Here is a 24454-nt window from a genome sequence, read left to right on the forward strand (position 1 = left end):
GTGATACAGTCTTATGCTTTCTGTGGCAATGAACTCTTAAAGCCTGTGAGTGCTGACCAATGGGAGTCTTGGGGGGAGTGGTCTGAACGCTGAGACAAGATGTGATAATGAATGTTGATTAGTGCTGTGGTAATAAGACACAGATAGAGGGAGCTACTGTCCCAGCTCTGCTCCCAGACTAAATAGTGCTCAGTAGGTTTGACCTACTCTGACAGGCTGTTATTTTAATCACTCATATTCAATGCTTTTGTCCCTATTGTGAATGTTTTTAAAGTAGCTTGTGTGTGATTACTTTGTGGTTTGTCACAAATCTATCAACTTGACATTAAGTTAAACACACACACACACACACACACACACACAGTCACACAGACCCTGCAGCCGCTGGTCTCCACCCAGCCCTGCCCAATTCTTTGCCACATGCTCTGCTTCCTGCTAGAGCTAAAAATAAAGTCAGCTTTCCATGAATGCATCACACATACACACACACACACACACACACACACACACACAGGCAATACAAAGGAAATCATGTATACAAGACACTACAACAATACTGTTTGGTTTGGAATTCCCCACAAAAAGCACCAAAGCACCCAGAAGACCGTCGACATGCACCAAATGGCGCACACACACACACACTAAGGCCAGCTCATCAGGAGCCACACAGAGTGACACAGCTGCGCTGTCAGTTCGCAGAATATTAACCGATACTGAAACTAGACTCTTACATAAATAGTTACAGGCAGCTGGATAAGGTCACTTTTCCCCCCTCATAGAGAACGACCGAGACAGAGTCACATACACACACACACACAGAGAGAAAGAGAGAGAGAGAGAGAGAGAGAGAGAGAGAGAGAAATGCAACAGCCTTCCCTGCTACTCTTTAATTCTCATCGATAGTCTGATTGGTGCGTGTCACCAGTCAGTGACTTGTGGCCGATTATCCCCGATTCCTCATTAGGCTGATTATAGTAAGGCACCCTTACCCCAGGCGACCTCTGTCCCTCAGTGGGACAGATCTATATCGGCATTCCAAACAACCCACGGCTCCTCTGTCCCATCACACAACAGTAATCCCTCCAGCATCTCTCTAACATCTCTCTATCTCTCTAACAGCATTACTGCACATCAGACAGACGCTGTCTCAGGACTCTGAGCAGATTACAAATAAAAACAAAACAAAAAAACAGCTGTAAATAATGTTTACATAAAGAGACAAAAAAAAAAAAACCCTTGAGCCAAACCACTCGGCATATTCCACAACCACTCTGTGATAAACAGCAGTTTCCATAGCGACGGCGCTGATGTAGGTTACTAACACGCAACAGGCTTTTAGAGTTGACTGGCACAGAGAGATGAAACAGAGAGAACAGCTCTTCACCACAGGCAACCTCATTCCATCTGCGTAACGTGCCTCTTCCCTTTCATGCAAGCACTCATGTTGGAAAATACTAATCAAACCCTTTGTATTGGTTGTATTAAAAAGAACAAGAAAATTTGGGGTGTATCGAAAAAAAAAAAAATCAGTTGAACATGAGAGGCATCAAATTAACAAGAGGAGGAGGAGCTAAGACAGGAAGTTGAGTCAGCGTTCCTTACAGCGTAAAAGACAGAATGACAGTGTCAAAGATCAAGAAGGAGAAGGGGAGGGGGAGTAAAGGAGACTGAGTAAAAGTGACAGAGCGGAGACAGAGGGGACATCCCCTCGCCATCTCAAAACAAGATGCTATCACCATGGCGACGAGAGTGTTTACCTGTTCGGCGGGCGCGGTGCCGGCGGTACAGCCACACCCCGGCAGCTGTCAGGAAATGGGCCGCCACAAAGAGTACAGGTGTGATGACCGCGGGGTCCAAAGGGTCCATCCTTACAACAAACACCCCAACCCTTTATGGAGGTATCAGTCTCAAGGGACTGACTCCAGATCAGTCTTAGAAGAAGCTAGAAACTTGCCACAGAGAGCAACCACTCCTTCAGTCAGTTTTAGCAGAATATCTGCAGTCTTTCCCATCAGTGGGAATTCATTGCTTCCCTAGCTTCTCTCTTCCGTCGACTCCTTCTCCCGGATCCCTACGTAAATCCTTTCTCATAACAAAACTCCAAAACTGACTCGTCTTTACTAAAGACTTCTAAGTTTCTCTCCAACTTTTCCCACTTTGAATAAGGAACTGCTGAGTCTAATCATCTTTTTTGAGTCTCTCTCTCTCTCTCTCTCTCTCTCTCTCTGCTCCCTCCCTCCCTCACTCTCTCTCTCTCTCTCTCTCCCCCTCTCTCTCACTCTCTCTGACACTCTAACACTGAATTCCTTTCCTCTGAAACAAGCAGCCGGCTTTTAGTCGTTGCTCAGGGAGCAGATATGAAAACGTTGTAGACACATGAATGAAGGAGAGAAAAGAAGACGCATTACTTTGAGTTTCACTGTCCCCACTGATGAAACCACAAGACCAGTGTGCCTTCCTATGTTACACTGTGGTTGGTTATGTGAATGTGTGTGCGCGCGCGTGTGTCTGTGTGTGTCTGTTTTTGTGTGTGTATCTCAGTTGCTATGAGTGAGTAGCATTCATTTCCATATTTACTGAAGATCTTCTGTAGTGGCAAGCCCCTCTCTCTCTCTCTCTCTCTCTCTCTGTCTGTCTCTACAGATAATATAAGCAGTAAATATTATAGGGACAAGTGTGTGTCTTTGCGGTCACAGAACATGTGAGATACATGAGACATAGAGAGAGGACTGTTCTGTCACACACAACCAGAGGTCCTCTTGGCTCAGAGGAGAGGAGTACTTTCTGTGTGATGAGTTAAGTTGGGTATGTCTGGTCTTTGACTTGGTCTGGCTTTATCGTAGGTGCAGTGTTACATCCAGTGCTGCTGGGTATCTGTAGAGTCAGACAGTGTGTGAGGACAGCACAATGAGTCAGCATTCCCAGTCTGCTAATGGTGGCCTGGGGGTCTTACTCACCACTCACAGTAATGCATACATGAGGAGGGGAAACATGAACTTGCGCCTGTGTCTTTGTCTTTGTCTGTGTGTGTGTGTGTGTGTGTGTGTGTGTGCGCGTGCGTGCGTGCGTGCGTGTGCGAGTGTGTGTGAGTCTGTGTGTGTGTGTGAGAGAGAGTGAGCGAGACAACATTTGTGTGGAAGAGTGAATGATGAGGTGAACAAAACAACAGAAAAGCTCACCCACTACAACTTTTCAAGTGTTAAAACTTTCAACTCAACCCAAATGGTTCAAAACTATTTTAACAAAGCAGAATTAGATTCACGGATGTACATGTGATTGATTTGTCTAGATATGCAGTAGACAGCAAAACATCCGAGATTATCTGGCAGAACAGGTGGAGACATACTGGCCCCCTTACTCAGCGAGTGATGATTCCAGCCAGCCAATCATGTGCCACTCAGGGGACTTCCAGTGTTTTATGACCTGGTGTCCTTTCTGCCCTGTGACCAATCATAGTAAGCCATCTTTATTGGAGGCCAAATCAAGACATGATTACTTCTTTAATACATGGAGGAAGGACAAGAGAACAAATAAAAAAGGAGCAGTTGGTTTGACAGAGGAAGAAGACAAAGATTAAATACTTCAACTGAAGTTTTGACAGCACTGGTGGCAGTCACAAATCTGTGGTCAAAAGTGTGATATCAGTTTGTGACCAAAGTTACCAGCGTGGTCACAAACCCACACACACACACATGCGCACACAAGCATGCACGCGCGTGCACACACACACACAAACAACCACACGCATGCGCGCACATCTACGTCAGAAGTAGTTGCCGAATAAATTCTTACTGTGAAATGGTGATCTTAAGGTTTGTTCCTTTTATGAGTGAAAATTGTCATACTCTCACTTCTGTCTTTAGGTCAGTCATCCTAAGCATAGGGGCTTCCCCAGTAGAGCACACTGACACTTGGGCCTATAGCTGTCCTTACACACTTATACGCATGAATGCAGAAGTACAAACACACCCCAGACAAAACCCTCTCTGCACCAGGTCACATACTGACACACCCGTATCCTCAAACATACACACACACACACACACACACACAAACACACACACACACACACACACACAGAAGGTAAAATACACACACAGTGGTTTGACAGATGAGGCATACTGGGAGAACGTGATGTACAGGATGGATAAACAAAAAAAAAAAAACAATATCTATGTTCACAAGTCAGGGCCTTTATAAATGCCCTCACCAGTAAAAAAGGAAATGCAGCTTCCATCAACATGCGCTCAAAAAAGCGAGTCTGTATGTGTAGGTTTGTGTTGAGAGAGAGAGAGAGAGAGAGAGAGAGAGAGAGAGAGAGAGAGAGGGAGGGAGAGAGGGAGAGAAGAGAGAGAGAGAGAGGAAGCAATAGTAGGCTAAAGGGGAGAGAGGTCTTAGTGAATGTTTGTGTTGGACTGTGAATGACACTACACAGAGACACAGATACACACACACACACACTCACGCACGCACACACATGTACACACACAAGCACACACACGCACATATGCACATACACACATACACACAGATGTACACACACACACAATGAGGTTATAGTAGCATTTATATTCATTATCTCAGATTAAGGTCTATGCTGGGTTTTTCCCAACCAGTATAATCCGAATTACCGCGATAGAGTCATACATTACTGATATCCCAGTCCTTGTATTTCTAAATCCCTGATGTCAGCATATATATTACATGCAGTGAGCTAGTCACCAAGGTCACCCCAGCACTCACTCACAGCACACACACACACACACACACACCGGATAGGACTCATATGACAGCATACAGCATAATGCAGACAGAGAAATCTGTGGTGCGGGTCACCATTAGGATCCTTAAAAGCGGATTCCTGCAGCTGCTATTTTCTCCCTCTCTCCACTGTCTTTCCTCCAAGTCAGAAAAGGGCTGACAGGAAACGCGCTGACAATAACGGACAGGAACTCAAAGCCAAAACAACGTCATGAATCAGCTGGCCTTGGCACTCATGGTCAACACAACCCAAAACACAGGATACCTCACCGTGTGTGTGTGTGTGTGTCTGTCTCTTTTTTCCTACCACTCTTTTCCTCTGTTCCTCTCTACCTCTACCTTATTCCCTCATTGTCCTTTAAAATACCCCTGTCTGTTCCTCTCTACCTCTTTCTTTCAGTCCCTTTGCTGTAGTTTGGTGCAGTGTATAATGTGTAATTAACTCATGAGCGCTCAAATACAGAGAAATTACACATTTGCATTTCTGGCCCGTCAGCAATACGAGCATCACCCTCACAGTTTAGACCAGCTGGGTAATCTTGACCTCTTCAACTTTTACACCATGGAACTTATCCCCCGCCTGACACAGACACACACACACACACACACATACACACAGACAGTTCCCAAAGAGAAAACAGTGAGCTGGCTCAGTCTGGGTTTTATCCTTATGAGAGCAGCTTCATTCGTGTGTATCTAAATTTCCACTGTGTTTAGGGCAGTAAACCAAACACAGGAAGTCAAGCATGGCTGGGGTGGGGTGCATACTTAGGCAAAGTATTCACTCTGTATTAATAAATGCCACAAACAAACAACAGCTTCTTGAATTCCTCTTGTACCATTCACTCAGTGTTCTGTGTAGTACCATTTGAAACAGACAGGGGGCACTCTAGTCTCACAGTCAAAGAATACGTTTTGGGGAGGAGCCTCGTGGACACATGGCTTTCCATGAATACACAGGCCTGGGTGACAGCTCACAAAAAGACACACACACGCGCACACGCGTGCACACACACACACCAGTGAACATGCTCCAGTTCCACCATTTAGGCAGAAATGACTGCACTAACTTCTTCTTCACCACAAGTATAGCCTAGCCAACTCTGATGCCGCCTCTGTTTGCTGACACTCAACTGGCCAGACAAAATTCCCCCTTCAACACTACCGGGATGAAGACAAGATATCGGTAATTGCCAGCAGAGCTGATGACAGTCAGAGACAGAAACACTCAAAGACCCTCAGAAACTCCAAAAGAGATCCAATTCAACAAAAGAAGAATGAAGAAAAGAAAAAACATTTGCGAAGAGCAGTGGGACAGTCACACCAAACCCATAGGAGGTAAATTATGCAGAAAGGCTGCACCGTGCCAGCTCGGTTGCTGGGGGCAGAGGGGGAGGGCGGTGGTGGCGGTGTGGCACTGCTGACAGGCGGAATGAGTCGGCATGTTTGGACAAACACGAACGGGCAGAGCCGGACTGCGGGCATGTGCCTACAGCGGAGCCTGACAATACCCTGAGGTGCCATTAAAATTGACTTGAACTTAAATAAGCTGCCGAATAAACCGAGGTTACGACAACGAGCCAACGACCGCACGCAAACGCAAACCTCGCACAGACAAAGTTCAAACTGTTGGAAACTTGGATTAAAGTACCTGTTGTCACGCTGTAACACAACATATCAGAGGTTTTTAGAGGTGCTGTCTTGTGGTACAGACCCACGTGTTGTTCTATTACGACTGATCCTGTGATGAAGACAAAAGATAAGACCATGCGTAAACAATGGATAATTAACACTAACTAAACTAGCAAGGCCTTGGGGTCTGGTATGCAGTAAGTCATAGATGAGGATGTGAAGGATAAGATAAGGGTGGATTGGGTGTGGGGGTAAAGAAGAAAGGATGTGCTTTGAAATGAAAGAAGACAACGGCTCAGAACATGCTTTGCTGTATAAGCCAGGTTGTAAGGTCATTTCAGAGTGAACTCCGACCCAAGGACATGAAGAAAAACAATTGTCTTTTAGGTAACTTTACGAAATAAAACACCAGGACAAGAAACCGTTGAGAGAAGGGTCTCACATAAGTGCAAACACACACACACACGCACACACGCACACACACACACACACACACACACAACCTTGTAAAGGCATTTATTTACAGGAAACAAGGCATTCCAGACTGGGCTAAGGGAGCAGAATCAGCAGACTATGTGCCTCACTTAGAGGTCAAATGATTGTGAGGAAAAGTACCAACCCCCTGGTCACACAAAGCATGTCAGAATGACCTTGTTAATATCCACAGATCTTAAATAATAACCCCGTCACAGCACAACGGAACGATCTTGCCCGATCCTCATCACAGAATGGGGGCATTGCTTTGATAACACTGTCATACCAAGCTGAGGAGTTTGGCTTTGAGCAGTGATGCAGGTGAATAAACCCAGATTAGCTTGGCTTTCTCTTTTCCACTTTTCACAGGTCAAAACCCGAGGGTTTACACCCAGTATGTCAACTTAGGACTGGCCTGATGGGTTGAGTTCACCCAACATTAGGCCAGTGACCCTATGGGCAAAGACAGCTTTGTTTGTGTGTGTTTATGTATGCAAGTGTGTGTGTGTGTGTGTGTAGGGGCACTGACACCATGGCTATTTCACAGCTGACACTACCAAACGTTGGCCTGGACTCAAACCCAGGTCGATTTAAAGAGCACTTTTCAGAGAGCCATTAAGCTACTGCAGTAACCCAACAAAGAGGACAGAGCCATGAAGGCACTGAGAAGGTCTCCGCACGGCAGGAATGAGAAAAAGAGAGTGAGTGAGAAAAAAAGAGATTTAGATCATTCTCTTTTACAGCCAAGTACTCCCCCTCTGACGACAGACATTACTTAATCACAGGTTAGAGAAAGAGAAAGAAAGAAAGAAAGAAAGAGAGAGAGAGGGAGACAGAGAGTGGGAATGAAGGGGAGAGAGAGAGAGAAAGGGGGAGACGGGAGGAAGAAAGACAGAGGAGAGGAGGGAGTGAGAGAGGTCGTGAGAGAGACAAATTTCAGGGAAGGTCAGAGGATGGGAAAAAGACAAGACAAGTGCAAGAAAAACCGAAGAGAAAGAAAAAGGGAGGAATGCACAGAGCACACACAAATACAGGCAGAGAGAGAGAGAGAAAACAAGAGAGAGAGCACCCCTCGTAACCACAGCCTTCCATTTTCCTCCAGCTGTTCTCATCACCACGGCAACCCTTCAATTTAGGGCGCTGGCCCTGCCCTCCGACGGCCACTTGACCCCGTGACCTCCTCAAAGTCTACCATTTCCCCAAGAGTGGTAAAGGACCTTAGAACTGTCCTAAACAAAGCCTGTTTGATGTATAACTCTCATACAATGGACAGAGGGGCTTCAAAACTCCTTACACAGTCACCTTGGCTCCACCACTGAGCTCTCCCTCAGGTTGACAAAGGGCAAAAGGGCAGCGTAGAAATTGTTTACGGCCTTGTTGGTTACAGGGCTCGACGTGCAACCCGAGATAATGCGGAAACGTAACGCAAGCGAGGTGGTCTTTCTCCTGGCTCTAGCTTTAGCATCACAGCTGCGCGAGAAGAGCGGCCCGTTCGGCTTTGTGCGCTCGGCCTGCTGGGAAAAGGGCCACCAGGAGCGCCCACTTGACTGCGGCAGAGCAAGAAGAATGGAGGTGGCGTGTCCAGACTGAGTGTGTGCGAGAGTGTGAGAGTGTGTTTCTCTGTGTGTATTCTGATAATGAACGCAGGCCTCTGCTTCAGTACATGGGACCCATTCACGCTCTTTTATGTCTAAATGACAAAACAGGAAAAACAAACTGACACAGTCAAGCTGTCCAGAGGAGGGGATGGGGGGAAAAAAAAAGGAAAATAATAAGAATTCCCTCCTTCCGACACGCTAATGCATGAACTGATCAATTGCTGCGCTAATGAGTGCACTCCGACCAGGTTCGTTAAGGAGACATAATCCCTTTTTAACGAGCATCTCCAGGGCCAATCCCAGCCCGCCTGAACCGGCCCGGACCCTCGAGGGTCCTGGCCCATTTGAAGCGTGCCGCGCAGCTGAGAGGAGACCTAACCATGGAGGACAGGAGAGATGAAGAGAAAAGAAAGAGAGAGAGAAAGACTTGGGAAAGTGCACTTTTAGCGGTTTAAAGTCACTCGGTATTAAAACCTTAGAGATCACACTCTGCTAGCATTAGAGGCAAACGGCAAGTCAAAACAAGACTAGGGAAATTGTTCTGGTCAGAGGACTGTGGGAATGGGGGAGGAAGGGAGGTGAGCAGGAGAGGAGAGGAGGAGGGGGGCAGTGAACAAGAGGAGAAATTATGAAAGACCGAGGCCAAGTGGGGGCAAAAACAAGATGAGAGAAAACCTGAGGGCCCCACTATTCATTCAACTGATCAACGGGTTTGCTTCCTCGCTCACAAAAAAAGCAAACACACAGTCATGCTTGCGCGCAAACACATGCAGAGATGAAACTTTCAGCATCTATACAGCAAAGCTTCTATATCATCAGTGCATCTACACACACAATATGGAGCGAAGACCTCAAATACATCAGGAGAATAAGACTCAGGGCAAGCCCTGCTTGATAACCGTTCTACTGGTGTTCTTCTCTGTCGCTCTCACGCACATACACACATAAACACGCACTCACATACATTCATTCTCTCTTCAGGCAGAGCGGGTTCTGCATTGATCTGACAGAATTAGAGTTGCATACACTGTAGAAATTCAAGAGCCAGCTCTCAGACTCGGCCTACTGTGTTTCCCACGCCGCTGTACGAGGAGCAGATGAAAGATCAGACGTGCTCCACATGAAAGCTCGGAGTGTTTGCCTGTGTGTGTGTGTGTGTGTGTGTGTGTGTGTGTGTGTGCGCGCGTCTCCTGCAGGCCTCTACTGGAGCTTGAAGGCATACTGTCAGAGCACAGAGCACAGGCAGGACACAGACAGGAAGCTGTAAGGGACACGCCTCCCAGCAGCACAGCAGGAATACACTGCTGCCCATTTGCAAGATCTGAGATAAAGGATCTAACCAGCTACAGAGGAGAGAGGCAGAACCAATCGCATACCTATTAGCCTTTAACCCAGCTACAATAGCACACAGAAGCACAGCCCTTTCAGAAAGGTGTCAGCTGAAGTTCCTCTGATCTGGGACCAGTTTTCTTTGGTCTCTATTGCTTCGTCTTTGTAATGGTTAAGTAATTGGAAAGGTAAGCTAGAAGTAAGGTGGCAAGAGATGACAATATCTGCCAATATGCTAATAGCTACTAAGCAAAGCTGAGGGGCTTTGTGGCAGTCACAACAACGGTATGCTGAACCATTGTACACAACAAAGAATGTCTTCAGAGGTCAAAGGGCACACATATTTTCAATCATAAAGTTTACAGCTGACCAAAATTGGTCTATACGCTCAACAGATAACATCATCCAAAGCAGTCAATACATTCAATACATAATATGATGTAACTCGGATCAACAGCACCCTCAAACTCAATTCCAATTGATTTGTACAGTGTTTTTATAATGGATATGATGCACCTTTTATCACCCCAGGGGGGGTGAGCCCACAGTCTCCTTCTTGTGGCTTACAATGTGCTGAATCATTCCAGTTTTCATTCCAGTCTACATTTAGACTACATTTACTGGAATCAAAGTGCATTCTATTGAAATGAGCTCACTCAGACTATGAAACAATACAATGACCTGCACTGAACTCTGTACACAAATCCACAATAACAGACTTCAGAAACACTGAACTTTGAATCACAACAAGACCTGGGCAGCATGGGTCTATACTTAAACTAGCTGCAGTGACTTCAAACCAAGGATTTGACGCAGGGGAAAAAGAAAAGAGGGAATGACAGGTTTCGAAGGTGAAGATTAGCAGGTTGAAGAGCTAAATGACGGAGTGATGAAACAGAGGTGAGACTGGTTTGGAAAGTCAAAGCTACAGATGAGATGTGACATCATGGTCTGTGATGTCAGCTGTGAAAGAACAGAGTTGCGCCATGGAGATGGGTGAGGCAGAGGCCCTAGAGGAACGACTCTCATTCTCTCACACACACACACACACACACACACACACACACACACATATACGGAGAGAAGAGAAGAGAAGAGAAGAGAAGAGAAGAGAAGAGAAGAGAAGAGAAGAGAAGAGAAGAGAAGAGAAGAGAAGAGAAGAGAAGCCAGACAACTATAACAACAGAGCTTCCCACTACATCTCAAACAATGCATAATTACTCTCCTTCTGTCGGTTCACTATCATTTAGGAGTCAGCACATGGTCACGACCACAGAGAGACAACCATTACACCACAAGGAGGAGGACACATCTTTGAGAAACAGCACACAGTTATCAATAAGGCTGCAATACAAAAACCTACAGTTTCAAGTACTGTCAGACAGAACAGTGGTGTAACTGCATATGACTGAGTCTATGCTTTACCCTAACAACTGAGAGTAGCTGACAAGAGACAACCACGGAATTTAACTGTGAACTGAAATTTATTGGGCTGAATTGGAGCGATCACTGGAGTGGATCGACAGGGGGCATGACAGAGCGGTTTCATGAGGGTTTTGTAAGGGGAACCTGTTTTGCACTAGGAGCTGCCCCACCCAGCTGGCATTCTGGAGATACCAACATCAGAAGCCTTATCTCGGCCAGCACATCTGCATGTCTATCATGGCACGTTACTACTGACGGGCACCTTCAACTCCCAAAATATTCTAACTTTCTCTTTCAGTGTCCTCCTCTTTTTCTCCATGACACAAGATCTCCACACGCACATTCAAACTTGCCCCCTTGTACCTCCCTCTCTCTTGTTTTTTTTTTTGCTTGTTTGTTTGTTTGTTTGTTTGGTTGGTTGGTTGGTTGGCTGGTTGTTTGGGTTTTTTTTTTTTTTTTTTGGTGTCACGCACTCTTTCTCAGTTTCTCACTTTCTCTCAACCTCTCTCCTTTTTACCACCACCTCCGCTCACCCTTGCTGCCACTCTCACGCAACTCTTCAGTCATCTAACCTCAACTTCCCGCCATTTCCACTGACACGCGAATGCTAATTTCAGAATTAACCGGTCCCCCGTGGGTGGTTCACTGACGGACACACCTGCACATACGCTTTGCATATGTGCCTTGTTAAGCCCAGAAAAAAAAAAAAATAACGGCACGCTTCGTCCACAGCATGAAGCGAGATCTTCTAAGTCTCCACCTGCCCTACGTGTAAATAACTTTCAGTCATATTTACAAGTCCTAATTGGTTTGACTGGCTCAGTTCACTCAGCTAAGAGGGAGCATGTGCACTGAGCGGTGGCAGATCAAGAACCATGTGACTGGATCAGACCCTGCTCTCCGCCGAGAACTTGGCTGAGCGCTGAGGCGTGAGATCAAAGCGTCATTTGCAACGTTTGATGATTTAATCAGGTAAAGGCCAGCTTATATAAAGCTGACAGATGCACCAGGCGACTATCATTAACAACAGACACTTCATTGAGAAAAAACTTGTCTGATGGGACTGGGGTGTGTTCAAAGTGTGAGTGTGCGTGTGTTTTTTTTAACCTTAGTGTGATGGATTAACTACTGCAGACAGACAATGAAAAGAGTTCTGTTGTGTAGCACACTAAAGGACTTAGCATTGTTCTTCTGGCACATCAGTGAAAGTAAATTTATCCAAATGCTCCACTTGGCTGCTCTCACCTCTAGTGACATTTGGAGGCTTTTTTTTTTCTCCTTTTCAGCTGACAGTCTGGTTCTATCTGGTCATGGATCAGTCGTGGTGCTAAACTGAAAGTTTAGTTTTTTTAAAAAAAAGATCAGTTGATATGAGTGCACTTCAAGGCTAATCGTAACCAAATCGTAACAGGTTATGATCACACCTAGCTTTTGAAAGTCCCTCTGGTCTGACTTCAGATCAGCTCATGAAGTCAGTATCAGGATGCAGGAAGTATTTAGTCACATTGCCCAGTTCTAAGAAATGTGAGGCTTTGAGTTCTGAGAGACACCTGTCATAGTCCAACCCACCATGTTCTCTACAGCAACATGGAGCTATGGCCTCATGATCTTCCATGTACCCAGAAAAACGTTGACACAATGTTTATGGAACGTCTTTACAACACATAGCAGCCCATAATACATCACGCGCCTGCCATGGTGAGGAATGTTGGCCTGGGTTAGGGATTGTGGGAGGCCAGCGCTCACTGGCAGCTGCTTTAGTTCCGGGTGTGACCATAGAGCCAGATGCATTTGATAGCAGTTTTGTTATAGCGTGAATGCTATCCGAATGCGAAATTCATTCGGATGGACAGATTCTGAAGCTAACTTCAGAAAAGAGCTGCTTGCGTCTTGGCTGAAGGACACTTTTGGTTTAAAGGGCTGTCGCTGTTGACCTTAGGGAATGAAGCAAAGTGCCTAGACGCTGCACAGAAGTCTGTGAAGAATGAGTGAGTGTGTGTGTGTGTGTGGGGGGGGGGGGGGGGGGGGGGGGGTATGCATATGAGAAAAAGCTTGGGGGGAGGGTTATTTGCAGGTTTACTAACTCGTGTAAAAGCGTCTGAGCCACACTAAAGGGAGATTGAAGTTAATCAGGGTTAGTGGATTACTGAGTCGGGCAGAGACAGGACAGCAGCTAGTCAAGCGACCGTGACCAAATTTCCAAACAAACAGACAAACAAACGCATCCTGCAGGCAAGCACAAAAAAAAAAACACACACACACACACACACACACACATATACCTGCTGTCCTTTTCAGGCATATTTCACAATACCGACTCAATCACCTACCATCTGTTTAAGCACACCATCATCCGGGCGGGCCGACGCTGCAACCCTATCCATCCAAACAACATAAAAGAACAATACTGCCAACAACCTGAGCTTAACAGCAACACACACACACACACACACACAGAGAGAGACACACACACACACACACACCTACATACACACAAACCAGTCGACAGACAGCATGTGTGGTACGCTGTTCAGCAATGCCCATCAGCGGAAATCACACCATCAGTGGAAGTCTATTGCTGTAACCGATAGCAACAGCTTGTCAGACTCTGCATCAGAACGAAAACAAAGAGGATTAAAAAGAAAAAAAAAAAAAAAAAAACGTGAAGTTTGAGCTAATAAAATAGCCCAGCCGGTGCATGATTTGATTTTCCGGGACAACTTTTCATTCCCCCCCTCCCACCCCCACCCCTTCCAAAAAAAAAAGAAAAATGTATTTTGTTCTTGGCCTATGTCAAGCTTAGCTGGCACAAGACAATGCGTTCAGTGTATGTAGTCCCCCCACCCCCCACCCCTCCTCCTCCATATGGTCCACACACTTGCTGGTGGTGCTACCCTCAGAAGGTCCTGCCAGTATAAATGTCAACCTCATGATCGGGATTGAATTAAACATTTGAAAATAAATGTCCTACCATTTGCAATTAGCATGACATGGGATGAGGGGTAAAAAAGAACCAAAAAAAAAAAAAGATTTATTTGGGCACATTTGTCAGTGGAGGGAGAAGAGTGTGGAAAACACTATAATGTAGTTTAAAGCTCTCTGTTAAAACAAACAGAGAGCTGTCAAAGGCAGAGAGACAGAAAAAGACAAACATTAAAAGAAAAAGAGAAGAGATAAGAAAAGCAACTCCCCTTAAACAAATTATGACCAAACACCAGAGTCAGGGCTGGAATACAGTCAATGCTCAACACACATCATTCACTATAAGTCACTCTCTCTCACACTCTCACTCTCTCTCTAACCCCCCACTCACACATACGCTAATGGTTCAAGTAACACGAAAGCAACATATAACACAAAACCAACGGATGATTAAAGAGTATCACGGTGACACAGACCACTGATACCCCCAAAGGGGCTGTGGCTCTCTCTTAAGACTCGTCGGCCTTGAGACTTGTGTGACAGATATTTGGGCTAGGAGAGGCAACCTAATGACAATGCTGGCTCACAGCTGAGCAGCAGCCTTGGTCTCCAGTGCCCAGTGAAGACAGCTGAGGGAACAGAGCATCTCCTCTTCCCATTCAATCCTGTTAGCCACAAATTATGCTTATGGAAACTATAAGCAATTACAGTTAGTTGAGTTGCTCTGTAGCCACAAAGCTAACTTAGTATGTCCAGCTAGTCCACGCGCCTTCCGTTTTAAAGTTAAAACTCCTGGTGACCTAGCTCTTATCAGACCTCTGAAGCCATTCACAAACATCAGCTTTGAACATTTGGTTTGAGCTAGCAGCCTTTTAGCTCGAGCTAACAGCACATAAAGTGAAACAAAGAACGAATAGAGAACAGATATATAGACCAATGAGTGTCTTTTTTTCCCCCCGATTATTCATTAATACGCAACGGGCAGTGAGGGAAAGGAGCCAGACTGACCTCTCTTGTCTGTGAGATCCTGAAGAAACTGTCTGTATGCAGCCGCAGAATTCATTTCAACTCAGCCAAGAGATAAGGACAGAGGAATACAGGAAAGAAAAATGAAAGAAGAAAACAGAGAGAAGTAGAAAGAAAGTGAGAGTAGGGATCGGGAGAGTGACAGCATTAAAAGTGGGTGAGGCCTCGGCCGAAAGAGGAAAAAAAAAAAAAAGGACTCCCAGCGCGGAATCCCAGAGGTCACACATCCATGATCGTAAGGGAAAAATCCACTTCTGTCGTCTTTTCTCTTATCCCTCCGTCCGGTCTTTGCTTTAAGGAGTCCCTCAGAAGTACAACCGAGCAGAACAAAATGCATGCGAGAGAGCGTGTGCGAGTGTGTGTGAGTACGTAGTAAGTGTGTGTGTGTTTAGCAGTTGGCAGCTTGGTTGCTCTGACAAAAGCAGCGTGCTCAGAGCGGTGTTGAGCCGGATTGAGGAACTGTACTTTGACCACAAGACAGGTGATGTCACTGAGAGAGCCAGAGCATGTGTTTCACTCCCTGAATGAGTCAGTGAGGCTCTATGTGTGTGTGTGTGTGTGTGTGTGTGTGTGTGTGTGTGTGTACAAAAGAGGGAAAGAATGTGTCAAACAATTTCCTTTTAAAATAAATCAACTTAGTTGAGCAATGAATGTTTTTTTTTTTTTAATCTTTCTTTCTCTCTCTCTCTCTCTCTCTCTGTCAGTCCCGCCTCCTTGCATGTCTCATGTGTGTATGAACGCTCAAGTTCTGCTTGTTTTTAGTGGCAAGCTCAAAAATGTTCCTCGACTGGAAATTTCCCAAAAAAATAGTAAACGGTTAGTAATGTTTCATTCTGTTTGTTGCTAAGACAGCTTATAGCTCTAAGTCCTATGATTTTTATGACTGCATCCGTCTTCACCATCACTGGTAGGAAGGGAGACCGAACACAGAAAACAGTGAGAAGAAAAAATCTCTCTCCCTGTTTCTCTCTGTCTGTCATTGGCTTCCCCTTCAATGGAAGGTAAATACATTCTAGAGTGAATGATTACCACATGCTTTCAATATCTAATCTTGATTCCTGTCATGTAGTCTGTGATAGTGTACAGTATCTGTGGAGATCTGATGCCTTACTCACCCAGTAAAGTTATATTTCACCTCATACACCCTTACCAAAAAAGGCACGTTTTTAAACTCCGAACTCCCAACTGGACTTTATAGTAGTAAACAATCAGCTTCAACAAAAACAAACTGAGGAAACAAATGGATGCTGCAGAAGACACAACAAATTAAGAAGAACCTAAACAAACACGTCAGGCAAACATTTCTCAACACGGACCCAAGCAGTTTTTGAACTCTCGGTAACAGACTCACATTTGAGCTGCTGATGCGTGAGAGAGTGAAAATGCTATGCAATGTTTCAGTGTCATGACACAATTACTTATGATTGGCTATAGGGATTGAGGAAAGTTCCTCAGTTCATATCTGCTCTCTCACTTACACACTTTTAAGGTTGGGGGGGGAGGCAGTAGGGGGTTGACGGGGTCTTAAACAGTCCCGAAGGCAAGGCCAAGGTCCACGAGTGCAAATGAGGTCTTTGTGGGAAACTTTTATAGATTACTTCCTCACAGAAAACGTTCAACCATATCAGAGGTTTTAATTCATTGGTGATTCTCAAATTGCAACACACTTCACAAAAACAACGTGTTATACATTTGCAAGGCTCAAATAGTTTAGAAAAAAAAAAAAACCTCAACAAAGAGTTAAAGCTAGTTAGAGCCACCACATGGGCCTTTAATCTTCAGCACCGCCTAAAGCAACGACCAAATCCACCCTCCCCCGCACCCCACCCCCCGCTATGACTCCCAACACACTCCCTGACTACCGGAGTCCCACTGCAGACCTCCACAGAGGGAGCCAAGGTACCGAATCGCTTAACAACAACCAGGTGCGTCAAAGTCAAAACAGAACATCTCGAAACAATATGGTTCCATTTTACCCTTAATCCCACACTGCACCTCCACAGCAGCGAGGACATGCTGACATTCAACACATCTGCTAGGGCGGATATTTCAGAAGCTGATACTGCAATGAGTACTCGACAGACCACAAAGAAAAGGAGAATGACCAGAAAGCCAGTGTTAATATTAAAGAGTCAATATTAGAGAGCAGGTGCCAAAGACAGCAAAGCTATTGAGTGAGAGTGAAGGATGGTGTCTTACCTGTGTTTGAGTGACAGCGCAGGAGCAGGAGGAGCATCAACATGAAAGAGAGAGAAAAAAAAAAAGACATTTTCATCAGCATTAAGGGTAAAGACACATTATTACTTCACAGATCAAGCGACGTTTTGCACTATGTTGAAGGACTGGTGTGTGAGCATGCGATGATCAAGGTTAAGGGCACGCAGACACACACGCAGACTCACACGCAGACACACACGCAGACACACACGGGCAGACACACACAATCCAAACACCAAAGATAACCATTCATCTAGTGAGTCTACACCACACCCTTCACTTTGGACGGCTGCATTGTTTGTCTATCACAATATTTCACACAAGGTGGTCGTTCACTCCACAACTGCCTCTACACCGAAGGAATTTCCAGCAAGTTTAAAAAAAAAAAAACCCTTTACAGCCACAACAGATGATGAGTTGCCTTCGCTGGGAACATGTTATTTTCTGAACAGAGTGTAAGAGCAGGGTTGAGAAAAATAAACAACTCGTAGACGCATCATAATTCTCTCTTCAAAAATTCTGATGCTCAAAACATCCCAAACATATTTTTTTACATGGGTCTGTACATAAATCTTTTTCTTGAAGAATATGAAGAGCGCAAAACATTTCTGATAAAAAGAAAAAATTAAAATGTGACTCAAAGGAGAAACAGCTCAAAAAAACAAACAAACAAAAAAAAAAAAACGGCGACATGTAAAGACTCAGGCCTACGGATGTAACAAGTGCACCGTGTGTGCATTCAAATTGAACTAAGCCACAGAAACGTGTGAAGATGGACACATTTTGGATTTTATGAAGCAGAAAGGAAAGGGAACCAGACTTGAGCAGATGTTGAAGCTTTAACCAAGTGTGGAAAGGAAGAGAAGTGGTGTAGTGGTGTATATATAACATTATAACACAGTATAGGATGCCTTACACTTGATTCCTGGCTTCTGCTTTAATAACCTCTGTGTTGCTAACTCCCCTCCCACAATGCAACATTGCTGATGCTGGAAAACCAGCCGCTGCCCTTCCCCCACAGTCATTCCTCTCGCGGCTCTCTCTGTGCAGTGCCATGGACACAGGGATTCCAACGCTAACACACACACACACACACACACACACCCCACCCACTTATGCACACAAAGGTGTATCAGCTGAGACATAACCACTACAATGTGATAAGTGAATGAAAATATGCACTGGCATGCACAAGAAAACATACCTACAAACACACACACAGACACACACACACACACACGCACTCACACATTCACAGTGAGCCAGACTGGCAAGAGGCCAGGAGGAAAGAGCACAGTGTCAAACTGATGCATTTGTGAGTGTCAGATTAAAGTGATAATCAAAGGCATGGTTCCTAGAGTACAGACTTGCAATCAATAATAAGGTGCCAACAAGCATACTCTCACACATGCGCACATACACGCACACATACACAGAGTGAGAGAGAAAGATCAAGAGAGAGAGAGAGAGAGAGAGAATCCCCTTGGACTTCAAACTAAAAACACAATTATCCTGCTGTTCCTCTTCTCCTACTGTATGTATCCACTAGCCCTATCTCAACTAGACCATCTTATCCTGTGATGAAGACAGCTTGGAACAAGAGTGTGTCAGGGTCACAAGGTTAAACACACACACACACACACACACACACACACACACTGATGTCCAGCCATACTTAAACAATGAAGCATTCACATAAGACAGCCAGGGGCAGTCAACTCCAACCACTGTAACTGGAGAAATAAAAAGAAAAAAAGGGGGGGGGAAATGTGGGGGTGGGGTGAGAAAGAGAGAGAGAGAGAAAGAGAGAAAGAAAGACATCTGCAGACATCTATATATAGGTCACATACTGCAAGATGAGCCGGGATGGAGAGATGAGAAGATGGAGGACAGAGATGGCACAGAAGTGAATGAAATGGAACGAGAAAAAAAAGACAATAAAACAGGAATACACAACGAAACAAAACTTAGAAAGACAACAGACAGAGCAGAGGGGAGAGGAGGTAAAAGGTGTGTCAAAAGAACACGGCGTGATAAAAAGTAATAGAATTGACATAGAACAGGAACAATGAGTAGGTAGCAGAGTGCAGCTAATACCAACGAGTCAATCACAGGTTCAGATTCAGGCATGACGAGTGGAGCACAGAGGTGACCGGGCTACACACCTCGTAACTGACAAGCAGGGTTTCTGTTCAGGAGCACTTTTTTTTAATGTGTCTCAGTCTCCAGGTCCCATCCCAAATCCCCAACAGCAGACTGTTCAGGATTAGGGGGCCCTTTGAGAACTTTACAAGAATGTGCGTGTTTGTGTGTGAACTGCATTCTTGCCGCTTCAATCCAGAACAGATTAGCCAGCATAAACATACAGTTCAGATAAAACGGAACGTGAAGTGAGAATAAAACAATAAACCGTGGTCTCAGTACTTTCTATTCCATGTTAATTGGGGACAATAACATTTGGATCAGACTCTCATTAGCTGAGGTCAGTGCTTGTTTGGGTGCTGTTAAAACGCTTGCATGGGTATTAAGACTTCAGCGCTCCAGCTAACTGCATGGCTCTGGTTTTATTTTCTCTGTCTGCACTGAGGTTAATGAGCAAGAGGCAAAACACGTACAAAAGGTCAATGCTTCACAGAAGAAACCGAAACCAGGTTTGGAGAGTAAGGCACAGTGGATATGAAGTGTGATGTAACAAAGACCACACCTCAAGACAGTGCCACACAGAGACAAGGATGGGGTGTGGAGAAGAGATGGGGGGAGGCTGGGGAAGAGGAGAAGGGAGAGGTAAAGCGAAGGATGCAAGTAAAGCAGGAGCAAACGGAAAGCCCGGAGGTCAGGTCGGAAATTTCAAATATACCTCACACGACACAAAAGATTCATTCAAATATACCTCACACGACACAAAAGATTCATTCAAATATACCTCACACGACACAAAAGGACTTATTCAGATATACCTCACATAACACAAAAGGATTTATTAGGATATACCTCACACAACACCAAAAGACTCATTCAGACATACCTCACACAACACAAAAGGATTTATTAAGATATACCTCACACAACACAAAAGGATTTATTAAGATATACCTCACACAACACAAAAGGATTTATTAAGATATACCTCACACAACACAAAAGGATTTACTCAGATTATAGACTGTTAGGTCTGTCTGACGTTATTGAGTCACGGTCTATTGACACACAATCAACTTCAGAGAGGGACAGAAAAAACAAGGCCCTTAGAGAAAGACTTTTGTAGACGTCCAGTACATGTACTGTGCATTCATACGATTTCATCTCATCTTTATTAGACACGCATTATTACACATTCTTTAACAATGACACACAATGGCTTTCTTTTAATATATACAACCTACATTTCAGACATTCAAATGCCGTGTCAGAGTATATGTAACGATGGCTATCTGTGAGTGAGGGAACGCTATCATGTTTCCCTGACAGGCAGCGTGAGCGTGAGGAAAGGGTCACCTGCCTCTGACACAGGCCTCGGAGGAAATACTAAACGATTTTCAACCACAGCAGGGGGCACAGAACACAACACCAGTGGATCAGGAGAGGACTAAACAAGCAGAACAGGCCCAGACAAGCCCCCACGAAATCACCTAAATAGCAACAACCTTGTGAGGGCAAAGAGGGTAGCAGCCAAGGTCTAAGTCGAGGTACAACGTAAGGGAGAGAGAGACAGAAAGAGACCCCCCCCCCCCCCAGGTCCAAAAGGGGAGGTGTGGTGGGGAGGGGCATAGTCCAGGTGTGGTCTCTAGGGATATTGGATGTCTACAGGAATGTGCATGACTCACATCTGTGCATGCACACCTGCAGTCTGCAAGTGCTTTGCATTCCACGTGGAGACTGATAGCACCGCTGTCTCCTGCAGACGAGCTGAGATGGGTGACAGCTGTTTCATAATTCAAGACTTGGACTGTCATCCTAGACCGTGGCAGGTATAATACTCACATTACTAGCGTGACATTCATTAGTGAGTGAATGAGACTCTAGCTTTGTTTATTCTTTCATGCTGGGCCTGATTAGCATCACTGTTTTTCCATTTTATGAGGCAAATTAAGCACCCTGAGGCCAACAACAGTTTACATAGATCTAAACATATCCACAAAGGCTTTTAACTCTTTTATAACCTGCTGCAAAACACCATCCTCTCACAGTCATGGGAGATGAACTGAGATAACTTAATTACTTTTTGGAATGACTGTGTTTCCTATTTAGGGGTCTCAGCTAAGGTATTTTTGGTGATGGTCTCATAGTGCCTCATTCATTTCACCGTTAGTCATGCCATCTCTACCAAACAGAGCTGTGCTGTAAGGTACGTTCAAAAACATTTAAAATACACAGTTTTTACATAAAGTCCAGTGACTTTAACAGGAGCTTTGCTCTCAGAGATTGTAAAGATAAGAATAATGAGCACAGTCAGAGAAAAGGCTATCACGGCCTCTCAGGTAACCACCCACTCATCACCGAGGGGCCGCACTTCATTTAGACTAAGTGCCTGTGGTTAATGAGTTGAGCTTGATCGAGCTATTAACGAGATGGCCCATGGAGCAGAAGACATCAACTAGCCGCGGTGACCGAACCGGTAACCCCCTCCAATCCCATCACAAAATCAATGTTCTGTAGTCAACACACGCTAGCATCTCTAATTCAACCTTTCTGAAGTTCCCAACATTGCTATCTCAACGGCTTTACGATGACAGCCAAGCCCAGAATGTCTCTCTCTTTCTCTCCTTCTCTCTCCCCTTCTCTCTCTCTCTCATCCACCCAGGCTCCAGCAGTCTAAGGCAGCTGTCACTGGGCAGTGACAGAGGAGAAATGGAAGGAGGTCCACACCCTCAAAGTGAGAAGCCATGCTGAAAGCCCCCCCACCCGACCATGTGAATACAGATTCCATCTGCATCCCAGACACGCCCAATAAACCACAAGCGAGACAACTGTGTCCCAAAAAGAGAGGGTTTGGACAGCAGCTGAGGGAAGCTCAGAAGCTCCTGCAGATTGGGTGTCACCAGATCCCCCTCACACTCCACGTCTCCATTCTCATCATCACTCTCTTCTCTCCAGCCACACTCCTTCAACCATTTGTTCTCTCATGTAGATGCAGCTTCATTCAAGCCTCCTCTCATGCCTCCTTTCTATCCTTTCCAAAAAAAAAAAAAGACACCTGCTTTTCTCTTTTCTTTCTCAACCCCCACCACCCCCCCTCTTTCTCCTCTTTCCCTCTCTGTCTATTTCAACCGTTATCGAGAGGAGAACGGGTTTAAGTAATTATATGCAAAACAGGTTCTTACACAAACCTGATTGTGAGGATATGCGGGCCTTTGTACCCATCGGTCAACTTTTCTCTTTGTGGTTGGGAGCTCAAGATGAAGAGAGCACTTACTTTTCCTTTTTTTTTTTTTTTTTAAACTGAAGAAAGAGAGAGTCCTCCGAGAGAAAAGCTTCAAGCAAAAGCCGACTGAACAGACCACCGGCCATCAAACAATCCCAACGCTGAGAGATTTCTGCATTCATGACAAGTGAGTTACAATAAAGCTTCCTCTACCACACTAATAGAGCGCTAAAGACTTACGGCCTAAACTCACACAAAAGAGTTTATAAAAATCTCACACTGCGCTTGTTTATATCCAAGTGTATCTGAGCCAAATAAAGAGTGGATTAATTATGTTTGGATGCCGAGCGGTTTACATATTTCTGACCGCAGCTTTTATTTGAAAAGAAAAAGAAAAAGAAGTAAGTGTTGTTGTATTCTGTAATAACTTATTTCTAGTCCTTTCTCCCTCTTTTTCTCTGCTGAGTTCTTTTCTTTTTTTCCCTCACATTTCCTCCCCTGTTCTACCGGTAATTTTATTTCAGTGAACGATTAGCGCACACCTCTGAACCGACAGCATTCCACACAGACACTTTCTCCTCACGTCAGCACCTTCCACTGCAACGTTTACACAACACACACACACGCACGCACGCACGCACGTTCACACATGTACAGATATTTTTCAACTCCCTGAAACTAGCTGATTTTCCTCTCCATCTGTGCTATCTCTCTTATTTAAGCTAATTTCACATGTTTTAAGATGCCACTAATGTCATTAATTAAACTCATAAAAACATGAAGGGGAGACAAGTGACAGAAAGGCAATTATATTTTGGGTAAAATATCAAATCATTCGTTGAGAGGGAGTCATGAGTTCCAACAGAGGGGCCGCACTTCTTAGAGAGAACTGAAAGAGAAAGAGAGAGAGAGAGAGAGAGAGAGAGAGGGACAGAGGGAGACAGAGAAAGAGAGAGAGAGAGAGAGAGCACAAACATGTTCAGCCCTCCATCAAGTGAAAGATTTCATTCATTCGCCTCTGACAAACACTGCCACTCTTTTGGTTCTCTCCTCCACCCCCTGCCTCCTCCCCCTCCTCCTCTTCTCTCCTCTCCTCTCCTCTCTCAGCCCTTTTTCCACTTTGTTGCCCTTCCCATCCCTCTCTCTCTCTCTCTCTCTCTCTCTCTCTCTCTCTCTCTCTCTATTGATGTGTGCCCAGTGAATGGTGATCTCCACTGTGGTGGTGTGGTGCGGGTAGCCCAGCTCAGCCTCTCCACAGCCCCTGTGCTCCACTGAAGCGAGACCCCTAGCTTTGCGGAGGCCTGAAGAAGACATTCAGAACCGCTGCATGCAGAGAGTCGGAGGAACAGAGAGGCAACGGATCAAAATCCAACCGAGCAGGGCCTGCCTAACTCAGCATAGTCTACACTGATTTAGCACAGAGCTGGGTCAATATGAGAGGGTGCATTCAAGTGCCAAAAATCCCAAAATAAATAAATAAAAATAAAAAAGCCATAAAACTATGCTGTATTTCAAAACCGCTGACATAACATACCACCGCAATATTTAGACTGACCGGCCTGCGACGGCTTCAACCGAAAAACCACAATTAGCTCATTTGTCTGGCATTAAAACATTATTGTACCTCAAAATATTCAATTTTCATCTGTCTTTGTGTTGTGGCTGTCTCTGGCATCTGAAGTGCCAGACGTTTACTTCTCCCCAATTC

General features: G+C 45.0%; 1 protein-coding gene across 1 annotated transcript in view; it reads right to left on the bottom strand.

Moving 5' to 3' along the window:
• The window catches only part of macf1a (microtubule actin crosslinking factor 1a), a 146871-nt gene that overhangs the window by 103875 nt on the left and 18542 nt on the right, over positions 1-24454 (bottom strand). The window lies entirely within an intron of this gene.

This window comes from Chanos chanos, chromosome 12 (genome assembly GCF_902362185.1).
Source record: "Chanos chanos chromosome 12, fChaCha1.1, whole genome shotgun sequence".
Lineage (NCBI taxonomy): Eukaryota > Metazoa > Chordata > Actinopteri > Gonorynchiformes > Chanidae > Chanos > Chanos chanos.